This window comes from Schistocerca cancellata, chromosome 1 (assembly GCF_023864275.1).
Source record: "Schistocerca cancellata isolate TAMUIC-IGC-003103 chromosome 1, iqSchCanc2.1, whole genome shotgun sequence".
NCBI lineage: Eukaryota > Metazoa > Arthropoda > Insecta > Orthoptera > Acrididae > Schistocerca > Schistocerca cancellata.
In genome coordinates this window covers 388,652,635-388,676,681 of record NC_064626.1, presented here as the reverse complement: position 1 = coordinate 388,676,681, position 24,047 = coordinate 388,652,635, and the positions used below count along the sequence as shown (strand labels likewise).

Genomic DNA, 24,047 nt, shown 5'->3' with positions numbered 1-24,047 from the left:
CACTCCGCTGCAGAGTGCAAATTTCATTCTGGAAACATCCCCCAGGCTGTGGCTAAGCCATGTCTCCGCAATATCCTTTCTTTCAGGAGTGCTAGTTCTGCAAGTTTCGCAGGAGACCTTCTGTAAAGTTTGGAAGGTAGGAGACGAGATACTGGCAGAAGTAAAGCTGTGAGTACCAGACGTGAGTCGTGCTTCGGTAGCTCAGATGGTAGAGCACTTGCCCGCGAAAGGCAAAGGTCCCGAGTTCGAGTCTCGGTCGGGCACACAGTTTTAATCTTCTAGGAAGTTTCAACATACAGTAAGTCACACTGATGGTATTATTTAAAAAAACACACTGGTTTATACAAAAACAGCAGTATCTGTCAAGACATAAAATCACAATTGTTGCATTTAAATAGGCAAAAAATTTACATTTTGTATGATGTGTGATTGGAAAGTTTTAAGAATGGATCCGCTACTGCTTACTGGCTTGATGAGCACATGCACGGAGGGTGGAGAGTGAGTCATTGCCTTGCCCCTGAACGCCCTCCGACAGGAAACTGTGTTTCCTTCATTCAGTTCTTGGGGCAGCTGGTTGGGTGCAGATCTACCTGCATGAAAATAGACGTAAAAGCGGAGCAACGAGTTTGTGTGAAATTTTGTTTTAAAAATGGGAAATCAGCTTCTGAGACTTACGAACTATTAAAAATAGCTTTTGGAGATAATTGTATGAGCCAGTCAAATGTTTTTGTCTGGTTCAACAGATTTAAAAATGGCTGCATTTCATTTGAAGATGAACCATGGTCTGGCTGTCCTTCTGCCTCAAAAACAAATGACAATATTGTGAAAGATCACATCTTAGTGTGCTCTGATCATAGATTTACAATTAGGGAGATGGCCGATGAACTTAATTGAAGTTTCTATTCAGTTCAGACAATTTTAACTGAAGATCTGAACATGTGTCAAGTGTCTGCAAAATTCATTCCAAAAGTGTTGTCAAGTGACCAGAGACAATACAGACTTAAAGTGTGCCAAGGACTGATTAAATGGTTTAGCGATGACCCAGAGTTGTTAAATATGGTAATTACAGGTGACAAATCATGGGTACATGGATATGATCCTGAAACCAAAGTGCAGACTTCGCAGTGGAAGACTCCAGGTTCACCACGACCGAAAAAAGCACGGTAAAGCCGGTCAAAGGTGAAGACAATGTTGGTGATTTTTCTGATCCTACCGGTATTGTGCATCATGAATTTACCCCTGGAGGACAGACAATTAACCAGAAATACTACAGATGTGTCATTGAGCGTTTGTGCGAAAAGGTGTGGAAGAAAAGGCCTGCATTGTGGACAGACAGGAGTTGGGTGCTACACCATGAAAATGCTCCAGCTCATCGTGCCTTCTCCATCGTTGAATTTTTCAATGAATTCAAACTTCCTATGCTTCCACAACTGCCGTATTCCCCTGATTTGGCCCCTGCAGACTTCTACCTGTTTCCTAAACTGAAATTTTCACTGAAAGGGAAGTGATTTGACTCAACTGAAGACATCCAGGCAAATACAGAGAGCGTCCTTAACACACTTCAGGAAAAAAATTTCCAGGAATGTTTCCAAAAGTGGAAACACCATTGGAGTCGGTGTGTTCAGTCAGAAGAGAACTATTTTGAAGGAGATGCATCACAGTAGCATGTAAGTAGCACCACTGTACAATTACAAGCCCATTCTTAAAAATTTCCAATCACACCTCGTACTCTGTGCAAAAGACAACGATGAATACTAAATCAAAATAAGAGTAAAAAACAACTATTAACATTTGAAATGGGAGTTAATCTACTTATATGTATGCATGTCTGTCAATCCAGCTAACACGTCTGATGGTATTTTCTCACTAAACATTAAACAGTACTGTTTAAATTAATCTGAAAAGTTATTTTATCCCAGTAACTGCCCTTGTAGCATAATACACATAACATCTTCTATTGTATGGTTGGATTTTGATCTTAACCATCATAACATTGAGATAATGATGCAATCAGTTTTGGTACATGAATATCATTTTCTCATCAGGAGATAACATTTCAACAAGGGTCTCAATAACCTAGGTCACAGTCTTCATGTACTTATATTAAATCTCCCACAGACATTCCACTAAATTTAAATTTGGAGAACTGCTGAAATTTAATACAACCATTTCCTTACCAGTAAGTTGGGTTGGGGTGTTTTGGGGAAGGAGGCCAGACAGCGAGGTCATCGGTCTCATCAGATTAGGGAAGGACGGGGAAGGAAGTCGGCCATGCCCTTTGAAAGGAACCATCCTGGCATTTGCCTGGAGCGATTTAGGGAAATCACGGAAAACCTAAATCAGGATGGCCGGACGCGGGATTGAACCGTCGTCCTCCCGAATGCGAGTCCAGTGTCTAACCACTGCGCTACCTCGCTCGGTTTACCAGTAAGTCATTTCTTTCATTTGCAGTTGCACAACACATTTGACGAAATGGTGGTCCCCTCTCCAAGACAAATGAAAGCATTTCCTTGTACCAATCATATGAGAAAATAACTGACAGCTCATCTGTACTATTATATAAATAGAAGTCGTCGTTTAATGTTGCTACCCAAAATCTTGAAAAGTACTTGACTGATTTACTTCAGATTTTTACATAATACTCTAAAGAACATTCAGATGGACAATGCTATACATTATGCAATACATGAAAGATATTAATATATATGTAATATGCAAGGGGGAAAAATTGCTATCAAAACCTAAAAACTTCTTGACTGATTTACTTGAAATGATACTCTAATCAAAATTTAGATGGACATGGACTACATACTTTTTAATAGTATTTATATATGCAATATGTAAATGGGAAATGTTGTTACCAAAACTCTTGAAAAGTTCTTGACCAATTTACCTTAAATCTTGAAATGATACTCTAACATACATTCGGATGGACATAGGTTACATATTTTTTAATATATATAACAGATATTTATGTAATAGAAGAAGGGAAAATGTTGTTAACAAAAATCTCAGAAAGCTCCCAAATTTTTACAGAATACCCCAATGAAAATGCGGACAGACATAGCCTACATATTCTTTAATGTACAGAGATATGGATAATATACATGAAGGGGAAATGTTGTTACCAAAACCTCAAAAAGTTCTTGAGTGATTTACTTTAAATTTTTACACAATATGTAAATAAGAATTCAGATGGACAAAGGCTTTATATTTTCTCAAACATCAATGTAGAAGTTTTCTGTTAAAACTGACCATAAGACAGAAAATTCTGTGCAATGAAAATGTATGGTAACATTTTCTTTCTCAGGGACAGTTTCAGCTACCCTGCAGTGCATGTACACTGTCAGACTGTCAGAAAAAAACCAGCACTGGTGCCATCTCAAGGTCAAGCAGACCTGCCAACTGCAGGGGAGCCAAACTTGAAGAGATGATGAATCAAGCACCACAAACTAGAATAGTGTAAGTCGCTTTGTACAGATTCTAGGACACAATAAAACTAGGGAGTTCTTTATTGAACACCCTGTACTGTCACTGTCTTCACACTTCCACTGATACCAATTATCCCAACCAGTTTACCCAGTCATTTTAACATTTGGAGGACTAAGCTATGGTGTCAGTCAGCTGGCTGATAATGAGCTTCATCGCAACTCTTCTGTATTTTTTTAGCAGGTTCCGCAACACATAACATGAATCAGTTTATTTATTTGAAAAAAGTATTTTTTCAATGAAGTGCCACAAAGAAACATGGCCTTACATCAGTGACAATTTTTTTTAAATAATGAAACGAATATGTGTTTTTTCACAACTTTTTTTTTTCATTTTTCGTTACCTAAATGGAGTCAGGATTAGATATATATACTAAAAATAAAACAGGTTAAAAATGTGTTTTTTTACTGGAAATTAATTTTTTTCTGTTGCCTGAGTATGAAAAAATTGAAGCATTTTTAGGAAACAAAGTTCTACATCATATTCTTCACAATGTTACCTGGTATCTTTTCTTGTCTTCCCAGATATTGCCTTACTACATTCTGCACAATCATTACATCTCCTGTAATGCTATTCTGATATTTCTGTAGCCTGAATCAATTTAGGAAAATGTCTTCCACTGAATCCATTTACAAGTGAACTATTTTGAGTCTAGGTTGATACAACCAGGCCTCCTTTATTAAGCAATGGCTCTGCCAATTCAATAATGAATTCAACATGTATGCAAATTAGCCTACAAAAATACTTTCTTCCATTACTCTGCTTCCTCTCAAAAGGAGTGTAGACCAAAAGGTGGTCACTGTGATCCATACCATCTTTTCTTTCTTTCTTTTTTTTTTAGTATAATCTAAAATACAGTCAGGTCCCTTCTCTAACATTCCCAATTTTGTTCTTACAGTTACATTGCGTGCAATCATTTTGTGTTTCATTAACAGGTATCTGCCGTGTACCAGACATTATGTACATTTACAGAAAAAATTTGACACAACAAATAGCTTTTCGTCATTGCTTTCGAAATTAGAATATAGTTCATCGAGCACTGAAACACTATTCTGCAATAATCTCCTCATTACCTGTGGTCATCATAAATAGATATACAAAGCATGTAGCAGACAAAAATTTAGGCCATTTGCACTGTGGGTGACATTGTGAGGCATGGAAAGCAGCAACAAAAAGGAGAATGTGAGCACTGCAAAGCACATTACAGTTAATACTGTGTGTTATCTGTATTCCTTTCCTGCCAATACAAGCAACAGGTGTGGCCATCTGTGGTTTTCTCTTGATGGTACAAGCATCACAGAGTACATTTACAAAGATGCCAGACATAAGACAAGCGTTGGAATGCATTTACAAAGCTGATAGATAAAAAGCAGTCATAACTCCTATACTGCTAGTCTTTTTGGAGTATAATATGTGTGGCATAGGAGCTACGTCGCTCATCTCCAAAGTGTTAAGCAACTTCAATTCCCAATCAAGATTTTGTTTGCAATAACAATAACCAAAGCTCAAGGTTAGAAGAGGGATAAGAGGACAGAGAGGAGACAGGGAAGAAATGGACACAGAGAGGAGGGAGAAGTAGATAGACAGAGAGGAGGAGGACGACATGCTGGACGGAGGGGGAGGGGAAAAGTAGATGGACAAAGAGAGGGAAGAGGAGGAGATGGACAAAGAGAAGATGCAGGAGGAGAGGGACAAATAGAGGGTGCAAGTAATTTAGGATGTATAAGGAATTTACCACACATATTTAGCAAGTGTTGCCAGGTTTACTAGTATAATATAAGATCACAAGACAAAATATTAAACACCCCATTAAAGGAGAACTGGTATCATGTAATTCATGACACTGAAATGGCATCATGACGAAGAGTTTTGTGTGTGTGTGTGTGTGTGTGTGTGTGTGTGTGTGTGTGTGTGAACTGGGGGGGGGGGGGGGGGGGAGGCATGGGGCGAGTACATGCATGTATATCCCAGCCAGTTTTATGGAAACAGTGCAGTACAGTAGGTGAACGTGGAGATGTTACATAATGGTAAAAAGGAGTTATTGTATTAGACATGCCCATAACCACACTGTGAATGAAGTTTCCTGAGTATCTGGTGTATCAATGTGGACTATCTAACATGTCTACAAGGAACAGTGTACCACTTACAGCCGTGTAACATGGCATACAAATACCAGTAATACAAAATTCTAGCCAACAATGTCTGAACGCCAGTGCCACATCTTGTCAGTAAGAATCGGTTCCAAAGCACAAGGGAGTTGTTGTTGTTGTCAGTGAAACCAGTTCCATCTCAAGTAGATTATGAGTGAACGTAATGGCACACAATGGACATCTGGAGTTGGGTGCCTCCAAAAAGACGATTGTCTACAGCACTACATAAAACTACACAGCCTGAATGGGCCAAACAATACAGTAACTGGACAGCAGCTGACAGGAGGTGTATAGCGAGGGAAAATAGGTCACAATTTTGCCTCTTTTCAAATTGTTGAGTGCACTGATGTTCAATGAGGGGTTTAACCTGTAGCATGTGGAAGGTGTAGTTCATTCCATAGCTTGGGCTCACTCATTCAAGTTATTATGAACATGAACTAGGACATTTAGGTCACCATTCTGGCTGACAAAATATTGCCCTTTCTTCTACATCTTAATGATGAGTATTTTATGGACACTCCCATCTTTCAAGAGACAACAGCCATGTCCATAGAGCTGCATGCACACATTCCTAGTCTGACAAACACTCAGGCACCTACCATACCTCAAGTTACCCATTAAATCAACAGATTGTAGTAGCAGAGAAAATATCTAAGCCTACTGGAGACAGAGGATGATACGTTATCAATCATCATCCACATAATCTGGCATATCTGAGGACACTTGTGCATTCTCTTCCTCACCAAATTGACCTATTATTAATAACATTCATAATATTGTTATAACATATACAAAACTAATATTTTCTATGGTTGGCTAAATACTAATTTTTTGCCTGGTGTGCTTTGGTTAGGGTAGACCTATTGCAGAAATACACCAACATTTATCTTATGGTTTAAGTGTAATGTCTGATATTGTCACTACCGCAGTTGATAACCATACATCCAGGCCATCAAATGCAGGAGTTAGAAAGAGAAGTTAAACTTCCGTTTCACTTTTTCTCTGCCTTTTGCTATAAAATACTTCATGTGCAGTAGTCCGTAGTGAATATATTTTCATTGAATTGAAGTATTTATTTTATATTTTTTTTATGAGATGACAGTATTTTCCATTCACACAAGTCCTCTTCCAATTTTCAACAGTCTTCTCCACATTGCAAGCTTCACTACTTCATCAGTCAAGTCAGCAGCTAACAGCATATGAGTTATTTTCTTTATCTAAGGTGACAAACTCTGCACGTATACTTTCCCTTCTCTCTGAGGAAATATCAAGTCATTCACTTGTGTGAAAATTCTGATTATGGTTGCAGCACTAACTAAATAGTTTGCAGCAATCATCCTCTGAAATGTATTTAAGCACTGAGACTATGCCCCTTTTTCGTCATTTATGAGATGAAGCAGTAGTTACAAACTAACCAAAACTGAACTTGATAAAGGAGGCAATGCTAACTGTGATATCACATATCGATATCAACCCACAAGTACAAAAATTGGCAATAAAACTGCAAGTTTCTGTCAGATGCCAACAGCAGTCATGCAAGATCCAGAAGCAGCAATGGTGCACACCCACAGAGACACGCCTCCAGCAGCTCTGTACCATGAGCACCCTCTGCCGCTGTGGTACAAGACAGCTGGCAGCAGGCACACAGCACACTCACACTTGCCACTTCGCTACTTTACGCTATGCAGACACTGCCTAGTTGTGGTTTCAACGCCATCGCTCATGCTTTAGTTCAGAGAGCCTCATCCACGTTGCTATTATATGAACTGGACTTTGTTTCTTGCTGCATTATTTGTAATGAGTCTTCATACACTTTGAGAAATACAAGTTAAGTAAATCTTCTGTTTGTTGTGTTTACTTGTTCACTAATCATTTCTGCTTCTATCCACTTTCCCTATCATGACAGTTGGCACACCACTTTGTAGCACATCTCTCCCTATCATTGTGTACAAAGCCATACACAACATACCTGGCGATGCAATGAGCGCTAGAGCCTGTGTGTGCTTTCTTCCTGTTGTGTCATCTTTTAGTTTGTTTCTGCTGTTATTGATTGTCTTCTGTTTCCCCAGGGTTTGCCTTTTCATGCTCTTTATGTTCAAGATTCTGAGGTTGCTGCTTTTGCCCCCCACCCCTTCTGCTTTCTCTGTGGTTATTTGTCTTGTTATTCTGCTCATTGCTCCATTAATATGGCTGCTATGCCACAATTGCCCGCTGCACTGCCTGCAGCTGATTTAACTCAGTTTATTCAGTTGAATCAACAAATGGCACAACTGCTTCAAGTGATGAATCGGTTAATGAGGGCATAGATGACTTCACATAAGACACAGGACCCAATGGCAGCACCACCATTTGCATATGTGTCACCATTTCATGAGTCTGAAGAAATGAAGGAAGACTGGACATAGGACCTCACACAATTCAAAATACATTTCACAGCACATCACATACAAGGTACTTAGAAACATTCTTATTTCTTGGCCATGTTGGGATTGACTGTTTACAGACTTTACGCAAAACTTTTTCCTTCATCAGACCCTGAACTAGTACAATATGAGGACCTATTGCAGATGCTTATGAAGCGTTATGTGGACAGGATACAAGATGCCCGTTAAAAATACTTTAGGTTACGTGAGCAACAAGGGCAGACGTGCAATCAGTGGGTTACCGAATTGCAAAGGCCTTACTAAACAATTTAAATTCAAATGTGATTGTGGCAAATACTACAGTGATGCAATGATTTGTGATCCATCACGCACAATGTAGCTGACTGTCAAATTCAGGAAAGGAGTCTTAAATACCCAGCTCCTTCCTTGCAACAGGTTCTGCAGATTATAGACTATCAAGATTCTTGCGAAAGCACAGAACACAGTTTTGAAGTGTTGCCTGTCTGTTCTGTGCCGTGGACAGCCCTGACAAACAGATATCACAGTCATAAATAGCAGTACAGTAAGCCACAGCCACAGCACTTGCATAAACACGTTTCATGCCCAGCATAAATTGTGAATCATGCCTGCAGTGTAATACAACACAAGATCGCCTATCTTGCCCCTTGTTTGAAAAGAATTGCTTCCTTTTTGCAGCAATTGGGGACATGTATGGTCCATGTACTTACAGAAGAGTAAGGCACCCCCTTCTGCTACTCCTTCGCGCAAGTCTAAGTCACAAACAGTGTGTAGTGTGTTTTCATAGCCCCACAGCATTGTTAGTGCAAAACAACAGTGTAACAGCTGTTCACAAAAGGCTCCCATTTTATCTGCAGTGCCACATGAGGATAACAAACTTTTTGTGTCTTTGAGTATTTCCGGACAATCAGTCCCTTTGCAACTTGACAATGAAGCTTCACTGACTTCGCTTAACAATAGTACTTCTGAATTGCTTGGCAAACCTAAGTTGTGCACATTGCGCCATACACTGATGGTATATAATGGCCAAGGCATTCCAGTCATTGATAGTTATCCCTTGCCGTGCATGGAAGAATTGATGGATACAATTAGTGGAGGTCATTATTTTTCCAAAACTGATTTGCAAAATGCTTACTTGAAAATTCCTCTGGATGAGCAGTCGCAAGAGGTCTTCATCATTAACACTCATCTGGGGCTCTTCAAATTTTTGAGCTTGCTGTTTGGCAGTGCTTCCGCATCTGCCATATTTCATCACTTTCTGGAGTAGCTGACTGCAAAAGTTCCCATTTGCTCGAATTATTTAGATAACACTGTTGTCACAAGTCACACTCCTGAAGAACACATTAGCAACCTTTGCAACCTGTTTCAAGTGTTGTCTGCTGCTGATTTCAAATGTAACAGACGCAAATGTGTGTTTTTTCAGACTGAACTTGAATACTTTGGACAAGACATTAATAGCAAGGTTTTTCACCCATTGCAATCACACTTGCTTGCTATCCATGACCTTTCAGCCCCACGCAATATGTGAGAATTACAGTTTGCATTAGAGAAGCTCGCATATGACAACCAGTTTATTCTTAACACTGCTCAAATCATGGGTCCCTTGCACTGCTTGCTCAGAAAGAATGTTCCTTTGATTCACTCGCAAGTGTCAATCCACTTTCCAAAAATTGAAGGACACTTTACTTGGTGATCAATGCCTTGTTCATTTTGATCTACCCAAACACAAGGTCTTGGCTTTAGATGGTTCCTCTTATGATATTAGTGCAGTTTTTCACATAAACTTGGTGCTGTCGAGGCTGACTGCCTTTGCTTCAAAGTTGTTGACCAAAATGCAGTGTAGTTATTCATAAATTGAAAAGGAGGCTCTCCCCATCATCTGTAGTGTTACTAAGTTTCGCCGGTATCTTTTTGGCAGAAAATTTTACTTGGTGACTGAATATTAACCTCTGCAAACTTTGTTTAATCCTTTTCAGTCAGTCCCAAATTGCACAGCACAGAAGCTCCAAACTGGGCTCTTTTTTTGTCAATTTACCAACATGAGATTGCATATCGGGCCACTTCTAAGCATGCTGATGTATATGCTCTTTCTCACCTCCCAGTTGGCCCAGATTCAACATTCACTGAGTTCTCTGCTTCTTGTTGCTACACTGATGGACAAGACACAGATGTTTTGCATAGCTTTCCACTTAATCACCAGAAAATTGCCTAGGCCACAGCTGTGTATCCTGGTTTGCAGATTCTGTTACACTACGTCCATAACGTTTGGTCATTTTCTTCCACGCAGATTCATAGCTCTGTGGTTCACTGATTTTGCTTCGCACCATCAACGACCAGTCTTATGTTGTGGTTCCACAGGCTCTCCAGCTTGAAGTGCTTCATTTGTTACACCAAGGTCATCATGGTGTCATTCACATCAAGCAGATGGAGCAAACTCATTGCACTTGGCACAGCTTTGACGTGAAATTGAAGAGTTCACTTTTCAGTGCTAAGCCTGTGGTGAACATCAGTCAGCTCCAACTCAGCAGTTCTTTCATGTCCCAAACTGCAAGCACTTTGACAACACATGTTGTCTTTCAGCAAATTTCCCTTCATAGTTCCTAAGCACTCTACTATGGCTGATTCCACAATCTAGGTCTTGTCACTGATCTTTTGTCTCAGTGGATTACCAGAAGTGACTGTGACTGAATGACAAAATACCCCAATTTGTTGCCGCCAAGTTTAAACAGTTTTGTACCACCTCTGGCATCAACCATATAACAAATGCACCATTCCATCCACAATCCCACATCAAAGCTGAATGCTTTGTATGAAGATTGTTATGTGGATGGTGCCACCACATCTTGCTGCAGTTGCTGCACCCACAACGGCGTGCAACACCCACTCCGCTCACACAAGCGAAGTACCACACTAACGATTTGGTCTTTTACAGGTTGTATCATGGATGGAGGTGCTGGGAGCATGGCATCATTGTACATTTTGGACGCTCTCTGTTTCTGATGCAGAGACTGAGAGGAATACAGAGATGCCACCAGACTCAAATTCATCCATGTGAACTGTGTGATCTTGCCTGAGGCTTTGTGCTTTCAGATCCATGGCTGCCTGACGCAGCAGCCCTCATTGCATCCATCTCCTGTGGGCCTTGTGCCATCAGAGCTGGTCCTGTAGCCGAAGGAATTCAATGCCCTTTCACGGTCATCACCTTCTCTACAGCCACCATTGTCTGGGGATGGGCCCCTCTTCCCGGTGGCTGTCCCAAATTGTGCCTCAGGTTCCTATGCAGTTGTCAAGATGCCTCTGCCTTCATTTGCTGCTCTGCCGCTGGATGTAGGTGTGTGCCCTCTGCACATGCCCAGTTGTTTAGCTGGTGCTCCTGGGCGGGCTCAGGGCATACGCTGGGGTGTGGGGGGCTCAACACAAGCCTCAATTTCAGCCTCATCTCCTCATTGCCACCTACATCCAGCCCCCCTCCCCCCTGTTCTGTTTGCTCATCTGTGATACACGATAACAATGAGGAGATTTGGGGGAGGGGGAGGGATGTATTGTCACACACTAATATCACCCCATGGGTGTTAAAGTTACCGACAGAATTGAAAGTTTCCATCATGTGTTAATAGCAGTCATGTAGGATCTGTTGGAGACAATGGTGCACACCTACTGAGCCACACCTCCAGTGGCTCTGTACCGTGAGCACCCTCTGCCACCACAATACAGAACGGCTGGCAGCAACCACACAGCCTACTAGCACTTGGAGCCACTTTGTTACATGACAGTATGTAGATGCTGCCTAGCCTGGCTCCGACACCACTGTTAGTACTTTAGCTTAGACACACTCATCCTTGTTGCTACTGTATGAGCAGGACTCTGTTTCTTGCTGCATTATTTGTAATAATTCTTTGTATGCTTGGAGGACAACATGTTAAGTAAAATTTCTATTTGTTGTGTTAACTTGTTGGCTAATCATGTCTGCGCAATTGAGGTTTTTACCAGGCAGCACAGAATAATGTGAATATTAATTTTGTATTATGTGATTCATTATTTTAGTGCTGATACAGTCAGACAATAGACTACACAGCTAAGGAAAAAAGCATGAATATCATTTTCATCATATTGCGAGAAATGCATGTAACAGTGTTCACGCATAAGTGAATACATTAAATTTGTATAATTTTATACGATTTTATCGTGAGACATGAATATATGCGAATGTTTTAAAGATACTCCTGAAGTTTTAAGGCAATGTTTCAAATGTAACCTCTTAGTTATATGTAGCCCTTATGAAAATAATTTAAAAGACCTAATTTCCATATTTTGTGTAACAGTTTCTCAACATTTTAGTCTTTCATAATTTCATGTAAGTTTTTAATGCAGCCTTCTACTTGAAAAGCAATGACAGTTTACTGCTTTCACATTTCAAAGCACTTGTCCACCAGAGCATCTCAGTATCTGCACTGGTCATTTGCTTTTTGGCTGTGGTAAAGTGACAAACAATGTGAACAACAGTTCGCTCACAGCATGCGAGACATTGGAGGTAAATTAGTCTTCACTGACTCAAAATATTGTAGCAAAGGGGCTCTGAGCACTATGGGACTTAACTTCTGAGGTCATCAGTCCCCTAACTAACCTAAGGACATCACACACATCCATGCCTGAGGCAGGATTCGAACCTGCGACTGTAGCGGTCGTGTGGCTCCAGACTGTAGCGTCTAGAACCGCTCAGCCACTCTGGCCGGCAAATATCGTAGCAAATGAGAGTCTTATGGCACCAGGAAAAATTAATGGATATACCCCAATATGTTTATTGCCAATTGCATTACGCAAGTTCATTAGGCACTGTACATAAACAAAGGTAACCTGCCATTCTATCAACACAAGTAAAATTGCAAAATAAATTGCTGCCGTTTGACTCCAGTGACTCCCCATTACATTTGGAAACTGTCAACCACATTGTGGATGATCCTTGTACAATTGTGAAGTCACTGAACACAACCAAAAGGATGCTAAGAGCACTGCACTACCATGTGCTTCAAAGCCACTGAACAAGGCTCCCTGACGTTATACTGTACATTTGTAATGGCTGAATCAGCAGAAAAGGCAGACTTACAGCCAAGTGACAGCGATAATAAACAGTAGGTTAACAGGCAATCAGAAATAGAAATACTTGCAAAATGTTCAGAATAATACGTTAGAACACTCAATGCCTCAAGAACAAAGTGTCAGATCTAGAATTAGCTTTAAATAATTTTGCTGCTGTGTTGTTTGAGACTTTCAATTGCTTCATTGGTTCCCGGGCGTCGCATCTGATAATGTTGTGGAAGCTGCGCAATATTTCAACAAGACAGATGCTTGTCTTCAACTGCTTACTGATGCATTTCTGCAGTGGCTCACCAATCTAAAAGGTGATTATAATTAAAGTTAAACTTTCAAAATGCTGTATAAATAAAACCACTGGTCAGAATGATGTCAAATTGCAACGGAATATTATCAGAGAAGGGGGAAAACATATGGTGGAAGAAGAAAAAATTGTGTGAAAATTGATAAATAGATGGCACTTTCAGAGTCAGAATGAGTAAATGAAAACACCTGTCATGCGCATGACCCATTGAAGTTGGTATAAACTTGCCAGGTACATGACTTTTCCTCCTTTTGTGTCTGCAACATTCACCATGACTGTCTCAATGCAGGATCGCTCTCTGCTTGTAAAGCTGTATTACAAGAATGATGACTGTGCACACGTTGCTCTGCAGAAGTTGGGGACACTGAAGGGTTTGAAAAAAGGCATTGTCACGATGATTGCCATGGGTCTGGAGAAAACGATTCGGAAATTTGAAAAGACTGGTTCTTCTGGTGTGCTACCTGGTAGAAGGAGGAAACAAATTGATTCGGCGTCAGTGGAAGCAATGACCACAGCAATGCAGGAGGAGATGAGTAGTGGTGCGCAAACATGAAGAGCACAGACAATTGCCCGAACACTGGACATACCCGTGAGCACAGTGTGTAAAATCCTACAAAATACCCTTCTTTGCTATCCATTCAAAATCTCCCACATGCATGAGTTGCTTCCTGTTGACCTGCCAGCAAGAGAGACTTTTGCTTTACAATTACTTGCTCCAAGGAAGTGGACAATGATTGGCCGTGGAAGATTTTGCGGACAGACGAAGCCATCTTCCATCTGACAGGATATGTCAATACACAGAATTGTCGAGTATGGGCAACAGAAAATTCACACGCAAATCAAGCAGTACCACTTCATCCTGAAAAGGTCACTGTGTGGTGCGGGTTTACAGCATCATTTATCATATGGCCATATTGTTTTGAAGAGACAGGTGCTTCCCATCCTGTTTCCTGTACGGTCACTGGTAAACACTAGGAGTGTCTTTTGCGCAACCATGGCATCCATGCTCTCCAACAGCTTGGATGTGTGGACTGGATCTTTTTATGCTGGATGGCGCACCTCCACACATTGTAAATCAAATTAAGCAGCTGCTGAAGCGCCATTTCGGAAATGATAGAATTATCAGCCACCATTTCCCTACAGCCTGGCCATCCCAATCACCTGATCTTAATCTGTGTGACTTTTGGCTGTGGGGCTTTCTGAAAGATGTTGTGTTCAGTGTTCTGATTGCAGACTTAGATGCATTGACGGCATGCATTGCGCAACACATTCTGAATGGGACCCCAGAAACACTTCAATCAGTTGTGGAACATGCTGTTTCTCGATTTCAACTTGTTGCAGAAAACAGTGGGTAGCAGACTGAACATGTTTTGTGCCAGTCACACAGAAATTAATAATCCAATTTTATTTTGATTTATGCTTTTTATGTGGTTTTTGACCTAAGGACAACTAAAAACAGATGTGATTGATGCTTTTTATGCAGTTTTTGGCTTCAGGACAGTTACAAACTGGTGTGATTGATGCTTTTTATATGGTTTTTGGCCTCAGGAAAATTAAAAACCAACGTGAGTGATGTATTTTATGCAGTTTTTGGCCTCAGGACAATTAAAAACCAATTTTTCCTATCCGATGTGATATGACCTTGCCATGGAGGATGGGCTTACGTAACTAACAGTATCACACCTGTACACCCATGCACACTGAGTAGTACAGTTTGTTTAACATCAAGCATACACCTTAGGCATTGTTGTATTATTCATTTGTCATTTGTAGTTGACCACTATTAAATTGTGATGCTTACAGCGCCATCTATTGCTACATTCTGTAACTATTTATTTTTCTTCTGCCATACATTTTCCCCCTTCTCCAATAATATTCCGTTGAAATTTGACGTCATTCTGACCAGTGGTGTTATTGCGAAGGCAGTTTGAAAGTTTAACTTTAATTATAATCACCCTGTATATGCTGGCTCACTAGAAAAGCACAGGCACCAAGGGGTGGGGCTCTAACGTCATCACAGATGACATCATGTCTATGATAATGTTATAGCCTCGTCCCTTGGTGCCTGTGCTTTCATAGCGAGCCAGTGTGTATATTTGTGAACCACTGCAGCAATATGTCAGTAAGCACCTGAAGATGACGAGCAGCTGCCTCGTTCAAATATTGTGCAACTTCCACAACATTATCCGACACGATCCCTATGAACTAATGAAGCAATTTTGCTGATATTTCTTGGACTTATTTATCTGAAAACTAAGGTTAATCACTTAATTTTAAATTAACACCTCATAACTGTTTAATATTTTTAAAAATGGTGGAAATGAATTTGTACTGCAGTATGGCTGCTTGAATCAAAAACAGAAGAGGACCAGCTAAATACTGAAAAACATTTTGAATCATACACCACAGAGATAAAAACTGAAGCTAAGAATAAAAAACTAATTTTCTTAGTAATACACAGATCACCATTGGACACTAAATATACATTTGAAAAACAAGTTGAGATAACTTTTTTTTGCACTAACTAAACAAAATTCTTACTATGCGGTGGTTTTAATATTAATCTGTCAACTGAAAGGGAAGAAATCAGCAGCGTTTGAATATCCTAAATAGTTTCCACCTTATTAGATGCTTTTTCAGACCCCATTAGAATAACAGAATTATCATTTCTCCCATTAGACAATATCTCCACAAATATCGAAAATGTTTCATTGAGGCTCTATATGCCAAATTAGGTCTCTCAGGTCACAACACACAAGTAACACACATACGTTCCACTATACACAAGATAGTAAAAAATAAGTGGGAATATAAAAGGTACTTCTAAAATGAAAATGTTAATATTTTCATTCAAACTTTAGCAAATGAGACTTGGAAAAAAGTTTTTACTCATCTGGGCCCACTGCATCATATACGTCATATAAGGACATTGCACACACATCAAAAAATGTTTTGCATCACCTTGGTTCCGAGAGTTCCGGAACCTGTACAGAAAATTGGAATAGAGATCAACATAAACGTCATTTCTGCTCTTTTTATTGCTCTTGAAAACCACACACTGCATGTTGTACCACCATACAGTCAGACCTTCATAGGTGATGGTCCACTTTGCTGTACACACCGGTACTTCTAATACCCAGTAGCATGTCCTCTTGCATTGATGCCTGCCTATATTTGCCATGGCATACTATCCACAAGTTCATCAAGGCACTGTTGGTCCAGATTGTCCCACTCCTCAATGGCGATTCGGCGTAGATTCCTCAGAGTGTTTGGTGATTCATGTCATCTATAAACAGCCCTTTTCAATCTATTCCATGTATGTTTGATAGGGTTCATGTCTGGAGAACTGCTGGGCACTCAAGTCGAGTGATGTCGTTATCCTGAAGGAAGTCATTCACAAGATGTGCACGATGGGGACACAAATTGTTGTCCATAAAGATGAATGCCTCACCAATATGCTGCCGGAATGGTTGCACTATTGGTCGGAGGATGGGATTCACGTATCATACACCCGTTACGGCACCTTCCATGACCACCAGCGGCTTGCATCAGCCCCACATAATGGCACTCCAAAACAGCAGGGAACCTCCACCTTGCTGCACTCACTGAACAGTGTGTCTAAGGCGTTCAGCCCCTTCGGATTGCCTCCAAAACACGTCTCCGACGATTGTCCGGTTTAAGGCATATGCGACTCATCGGTGAAGAGAACGTGATGCCAATCCTGAGCGGTCCATTCGGCCTGTTGTTGGGCCAATCTGTACCACGCTGCATGGTGTCCTAGTCGCAAAGATGGAACTCGTCATGGACATCTGGAGTGAAGCTGTGCATCATGCAGCTTATCACACACAGTTTGAGTCATAACATGATGTCCTGTGGCTGCACAAAAAGCATTATTCAACATGGTGCTGTGCTGTAATCTGTAGGTAGCAGTCATCCACTGCAGTAGTAGCCCTTAAGCGGCCTGAGCGAGACATGTCATTGGCAGTTCCTGTCTCTCTGTATCTCCTCCATGTCTGAACAACATCGCTTTGGTTCACTCTGAGATGCCTGGACACTTCCCTTGTTGAGAGCCCTTCCTGGCACAAAGTAACAATGAGGACGCTATCAAACCACAGTATTGACCATCTAGGCATGGTTGAACTACAGATAACATGATCCGTGTACCTCCTTCCTGCTGGAATGACTGCTACTGATCGGCTGTTGGACCCCTCCGTCTAATAGGTGCTGCTCATGGGTGGTTGTTTACATCTTTGGGCAGGTTTAGTGACATCTCTGAACAGTCAAAGGGACTGTGTCTGTGGTACAATATCCAGAGCCAACATCTATCTTCAGGAGTTCTGGGAACTGGGATGACACAAAACGTTTTTTGATGTGTGTGTACTAGACTATGAGCCGAAGATGCTGCTGTGTTCAATTATAGCTTTTATTGCAATAGGCCTATTTTTTCAAGATTAACACCTTCAGGTTATCTGTGGAAAGTACACAGTTTGATATAATATTTCAAATTTTGAAGTAGATAATTTAACGTATTATTGAATTATGGTTTGCTATGTATATCAGGTGGTCTTGATATTCATATCACATTGATGTCTCAGTTACTGTCACACTGCATTTGTGACAAATGTCTGCTTGTGTCTATATATATATATATATATATATATATATATATATATATATATATATATATATATATATATAAAGAAAGATGATGAGACTTACTAAACAAAAGCGCTGGCAGGTCGATAGACACACAAACAAACACAAACATACACACAAAATTCTAGCTTTCGCAACCAACGGTTGCCTCGTTAGGAAAGAGGGAAGGAGAGGGAAAGACAAAAGGATTTGGGTTTTAAGGGAGAGGGTAAGGAGTCATTCCAATCCCGGGAGCAGAAAGACTTACCTTAGGGGGAAAAAAGGACAGGTATACACACACACACACACACACACACACACACACACACACATATCCCACATATCACATTACCCACCGCCCCCGGTGTAAAACCTGTCCCATGCACCCTCCCACCACCACCTACTCCAGTCCTGTAAACCGGAAGGTGTACACAATCAAAGGCAGAGCCACATGTGAAAGCACCCACGTGATCTACCAACTGACCTGCCTACACTGTGATGCATTCTATGTGGGAATGACCAGCAACAAACTGTCCATTCGCATGAATGGACACAGGCAGACAGTGTTTGTTGGTAATGAGGATCACCCTGTGGCTAAACATGCCTTGGTGCACGGCCAGCACATCTTGGCGCAGTGTTACACCGTCCGGGTTATCTGGATACTTCCCACTAACACCAACCTATCCGAACTCCGGCGATGGGAACTTGCTCTTCAATATATCCTCTCTTCCCGTTATCCACCAGGCCTCAATCTCCGCTAATTTCAAGTTGCCGCCACTCTTACCTCACCTGTCATTCAACAACATCTTTGCCTCTGCACTTCTGCCTCGACTGACATCTCTGCCCAAACTCTTTGTCTTTAAATATGTCTGCTTGTGTCTGTATATGTGTGGATGGATATGTGTGTGTGTGCGAGTTTATACCCGTCCTTTTTTCCCCCTAAGGTAAGTCTTTCCGCTCCCGGGACTGGAATGACTCCTTACCCTCTCCCTTAAAATCCACATCCTTTCGTCTTTCCCTCTCCTTCCCTCTTTCCTGATGAGGCAACAGTTTGCTGCGAAAGCTTGAATTTTGTGTGTATGTTTGTGTTCGTTTGTGTGTCTGTCGACCTGCCAGCACTTTCATTTGGTAAGTCACATCATCTTTGTTTTTAGGTATATTTTTCCTTCGTGGAATGTTTCCTTCTATTATATATATATATATATATATATATATATATATATATATATATATATAGAGAGAGAGAGAGAGAGAGAGAGAGAGAGAGAGAGAGAGAGACATTCCACGTGGGAAAAATATATCTAAAAAGAAAGATGATGAGACTTGGCTTGTGTCTGTGTATGTGTAGATGGATGTGTGTGTGTGTGTGTGTGTGTGTGTGTGTGTGTGTGTGCGCGCGAGTGTATACCCGTCCTTTTTTTCCCCTAAGGTAAGTCTTTCCACTCCCGGGACTGGAATGACTCCTTACCCTCTCCCTTAAAACCCACATCCTTTCGTCTTTCCCTCTCTTTCCCTCTTTCCTGATGAGGCAACAGTTTGTTGCGAAAGCTTGAATTTTGTGTGTATGTTTGTGTTCGTATGTGTGTCTGTCGACCTGCCAGCACTTTCATTTGGTAAGTCACATCATCTTTGTTTTTAGGTATATATATATATATATATATATATATATATATACACACACACACACACACACACACACACACACACACGATCAAAGGCAGAGCCACGTGTGAAAGCACCCACGTGATTTACCAACTGACCTGCCTACACTGTGAACCTTTCTATGTGGGAATGACCAGCAACAAACTGTCCATTCACATGAATGGACACAGCCAGACAGTGTTTGTTGGTAATGACGATCACCCTGTGGCTAAACATGCCTTGGTGCACGGCCAGCACATCTTGGCACAGTGTTACACTGTCCGCATTATATGGATACTTCCCACTAACACCAACCTGTCAGAACTCCGGAGATGGGTACTTGCCCTCCAGTATATCCTCTCTTCTCGTTACCCGCCAGGCCTCATCCTCCGCTAATTTCAAGTTGCCGCCACTCATACCTTACCTGTCATTCAACAACATCTTTGCCTCTGTACTTCCGCCTTGACTGACATCTCTCCCCAAACTCTTTGCCTTTACAAATGTCTGCTTGTGTCTGTGGATGTGCGGATGGATATATGTGTGTGTGTGTGTGTGTGCAAGTGTTACCTGTCCTTTTCCCCCTAAGGTAAGTCTTTCCACTTCTGGGATTGGAATGACTCCTTACCCTCTCCCTTAAAACCCACATCCTTTCGCCTTTCCCTCTCCTTCCCTCTTTCCTGACGAAGCAACTGTTGGCTGCGAAAGCTTGAATTTTGTGTGTATGTTTGTGTTTGTCTGTGTGTCTATCGAAGCGCCAGCTCTTTCATTTGGCAAGTCACATCATCTTTGTTTTTAGATATATTTTTCCCACATGGAATGTTTCCCTCTGTTATATTCATATCATTAATTTGAACCCAACAATTACGTTTGTTATTGTCACTGTTGCATTTCGAAATCTTTTCTGTCATCTTACTTTCTCTCTCTGTTTTTGCAAGTAGTTTCACTTTCTATTCACCTTCTCCTTTTTACCGTAATCTTCAATACAATTTTATCCCGTCTATATATACTCAATAATACATAACCCACTTCCAAACCATAACCAAAAAAATTTTTTTTCCGCTTTCAAAACTACCACTGCTATAAAATCCACCGTTTCCAGTTCACAAACAGTTCCTTTCACCTATTAAACAACCATTTCGGCTAGTTCTAATAACTTTTGCTTTATTTCCTACATCACTGATCATGTTTAGCCACTTCCCATATGTTTTAACGTCATTATTTCTTCGTCAGACAATTGTTAGCCTCATTTTCATAATCTGCCACCACATAACCACTACGACCCCATTAAGTTTTATTTACATTCCCTCCGCAAACATGCCTTCGCCCTAGCCAGATTACACTCCCATATTTTATTTACTCAGGCTTGTCTGACATTTGGCTTTACCCCCAAAGGTCTCACACTTAAAGTTCCCATCTCTGGCTGTAACCCTTCTTTCCATCAGTCCCTATACAAGTTCCAAACTGAACAATCCATTGCCTTCACCCACTTAATCCTTCACCTACACATCAACTCAGCCAATGAACACACCCATCAACTCCTATCCTTAATAAAAGTCCTCAATCTTTCCTCTCCCACATCCACACCGGCTGATCAGAGCATCCTCCTACAGGCCAACCGCAAATTAGAACAGCATGCCATCCTCCACCTCAAAAAACTATCCAATCTCCTGGTTTTCTCACATCCGGAAAGGCAACTCACTCACCCTTCACAACCTTTCCAGCAAACCTCAACCTCCTCTCATTGCACACAGACCCAGTCTCTCCCATCTACTCAATCTCCCACTTCCAGCTCCATTCCCCCCAAAACCTCAAAATTCCAATCAATACAATCTGGAACCACAACACCCTAATTCAGTAGTTAACCTTTCCTCCAAACCTCTCTCCCAATCCGAAACCTCTGTCCTATCCAAAGACCTCACCTTCAGCCCTACTCCCAGATTCAACCAAACAGCCCTCGTCAAAGATTTACTGTCCTACACTCATACTCTCTGCTGGAAATATCACTTTGCCACAAAGAAAAATGATCCTAATCCTACTCCTAATGATCCAACTCCCCGAGACACTATCTAAATTGAACCCTATCACAGCGGGACCCACCTCCTCTTCCTCAAAATCTCCCTCTCCAAACCTTCCAGGAATTTCTCACTTCCAGCCTTGCCTCTCAATCCTTCTTAAAAAACCTTAATCCTACTCCCAAAATCACCACTGATGAAGCCCAGGCTATCCGTGATCTAAAGGCTGACCGATCCATTGTCATTCTTCCGGCGGACAAGGGTTCCATGACCGTGGTACTTGATTGTCAGGAGTATGTGACTGAGGGACTGCGTCAGCTTTCAGACAACACTACATACAAAGTTTGCCAAGATAATCCCATTCCTGATGTCCAGGCAGAGCTTCAAGGAATCCACAGAACCTTAGGCCCCCTACAAAACCTTTCACCTGACTCCATCAACCTCCTGACCCCAGCAACACCCCGCACCCCTACCTTCTACCTTCTTCCCAAAATTCACAAACCCAATCATCCCAGCCGCCCCATTGCAGCTGGCTACCAAGCACCCACAGAACATATCTCTGCCTACGTAGATCAACACCTTCAACCCATTACATGCAGTCTCCCATCCTTCATCAAAGACACCAACCACTTTCTCGAATGCCTGGAATCCTTACCCAATCTGTTACCCCCGGAAACCATCCTTGTAACCATTGATGCCACTTCCTTATACACAAATGTTCCGCACGTCCAGGGCCTCGCTGCGATGGAGCACTTCCTTTCATGCCGATCACCTGCCACCCTACCTAAAACCTCTTTCCTCATTACCTTAGCTTCATCCTGACTCACAACTTCTTCACTTTCGAAGGCCAGACATACCAAGAATTAAAGGGAACAGCCATGGGTACCAGGATGGCCCCCTCGTACGCCAACCCATTTATGGGTCGCTTAGAGGAAGCCTTCTTGGTTACCCAGGCCTGCCAACCCAAAGTTTGGTACAGATTTATTGATGACATCTTCATGATCTGGACTCACAGTGAAGAAGAACTCCAGAATTTCCTCTCCAACCTCAACTCCTTTGGTTCCATCAGATTCACCTTATCCTACTCCAAATCCCATGCCACTTTCCTTGACATTGACCTCCATCTGTCCAATGGCCAGCTTCACATGTCCGTCCACATCAAACCCACCAACAAGCAACAGTACCTCCATTATGACAGCTGCCACCCATTCCACATCAAACGGTCCTTTCCCTACAGCCTAGGTCTTCGTAGCAAACGAATCTGCTCCAGTCCGGAATCCCTGAACCATTACACCAACAACCTGAAAACAGCTTTCGCATCCCGCAACTACCCTCCCAACCTGGTACAGAAGCAAATTACCAGAGCCACTTCCTCATCCCATCAAACCCAGAACCTCCCACAGAAGAACCCCAAAAGTGTCACACTTGTGACAGGATACTTTCCGGGACTGGATCAGATTCTGAATGTGGCTCTCCAGCAGGGATACGACTTCCTCAAATCCTGCCCTGAAATGAGATCCATCCTTCATGAAATCCTCCCCACTCCACCAAGAGTGTCTTTCCGCCGTCCACCTAACCTTCGTAACCTCTTAGTTCATCCCTATGAAATCCCCGAACCACCTTCCCTACCCTCTGGCTCCTACCCTTGTAACCGCCCCCGGTGTAAAACCTGTGTCATGCACCCTCCCACCACCACCTACTCCAGTCCTGTAACCAGGAAGGTATATACGATCAAAGGCAGAGCCACGTGTGAAAGCACCCACGTGATTTACCAACTGACCTGCCTACACTGTGAAGCTTTCTATGTGGGAATGACCAGCAACGAACTGTTCATTCACATGAATGGACATAGGCAGACAGTGTTTGTTGGTAATGGTGTGGCTAAACATGCCTTGGTGCACGGCCAGAACATCTTGGCACAGTGTTACACTGTCCGCGTTATCTGGATACTTCCCACTAACACCAACCTGTCAGAACTCCGGAGATGGGAACTTGCCCTTCAGTATATCCTCTGTTCTCGTTACCCACCAGGTCTCAACCTCCGCTAATTTCAAGTTGCCGCCGTTCATACCTCACCTGTCATTCAACAACATATTTGCCTCTGTACTTCCGCCTTGACTGACATCTCTGCCCAAACTCTTTGCCTTTACAAATGTCTGCTTGTGTCTGTGTATGTGCGGATGGATATGTGTGTGTGTGCGAGTGTTACCTGTCCTTTTCCCCCTAAGGTAAGTCTTTCCGCTCCCGGGATTGGAATGACTCCTTACCCTCTCCCTTAAAACCCACATCCTTTCGTCTTTCCCTCTCCTTCCCTCTTTCCTGA

General features: G+C 41.8%; 1 protein-coding gene across 1 annotated transcript in view; it reads right to left on the bottom strand.

Moving 5' to 3' along the window:
• Nucleotides 1-24,047, bottom strand: part of LOC126175424 (dynein axonemal assembly factor 10) — a 192,882-nt gene that overhangs the window by 115,400 nt on the left and 53,435 nt on the right. The window lies entirely within an intron of this gene.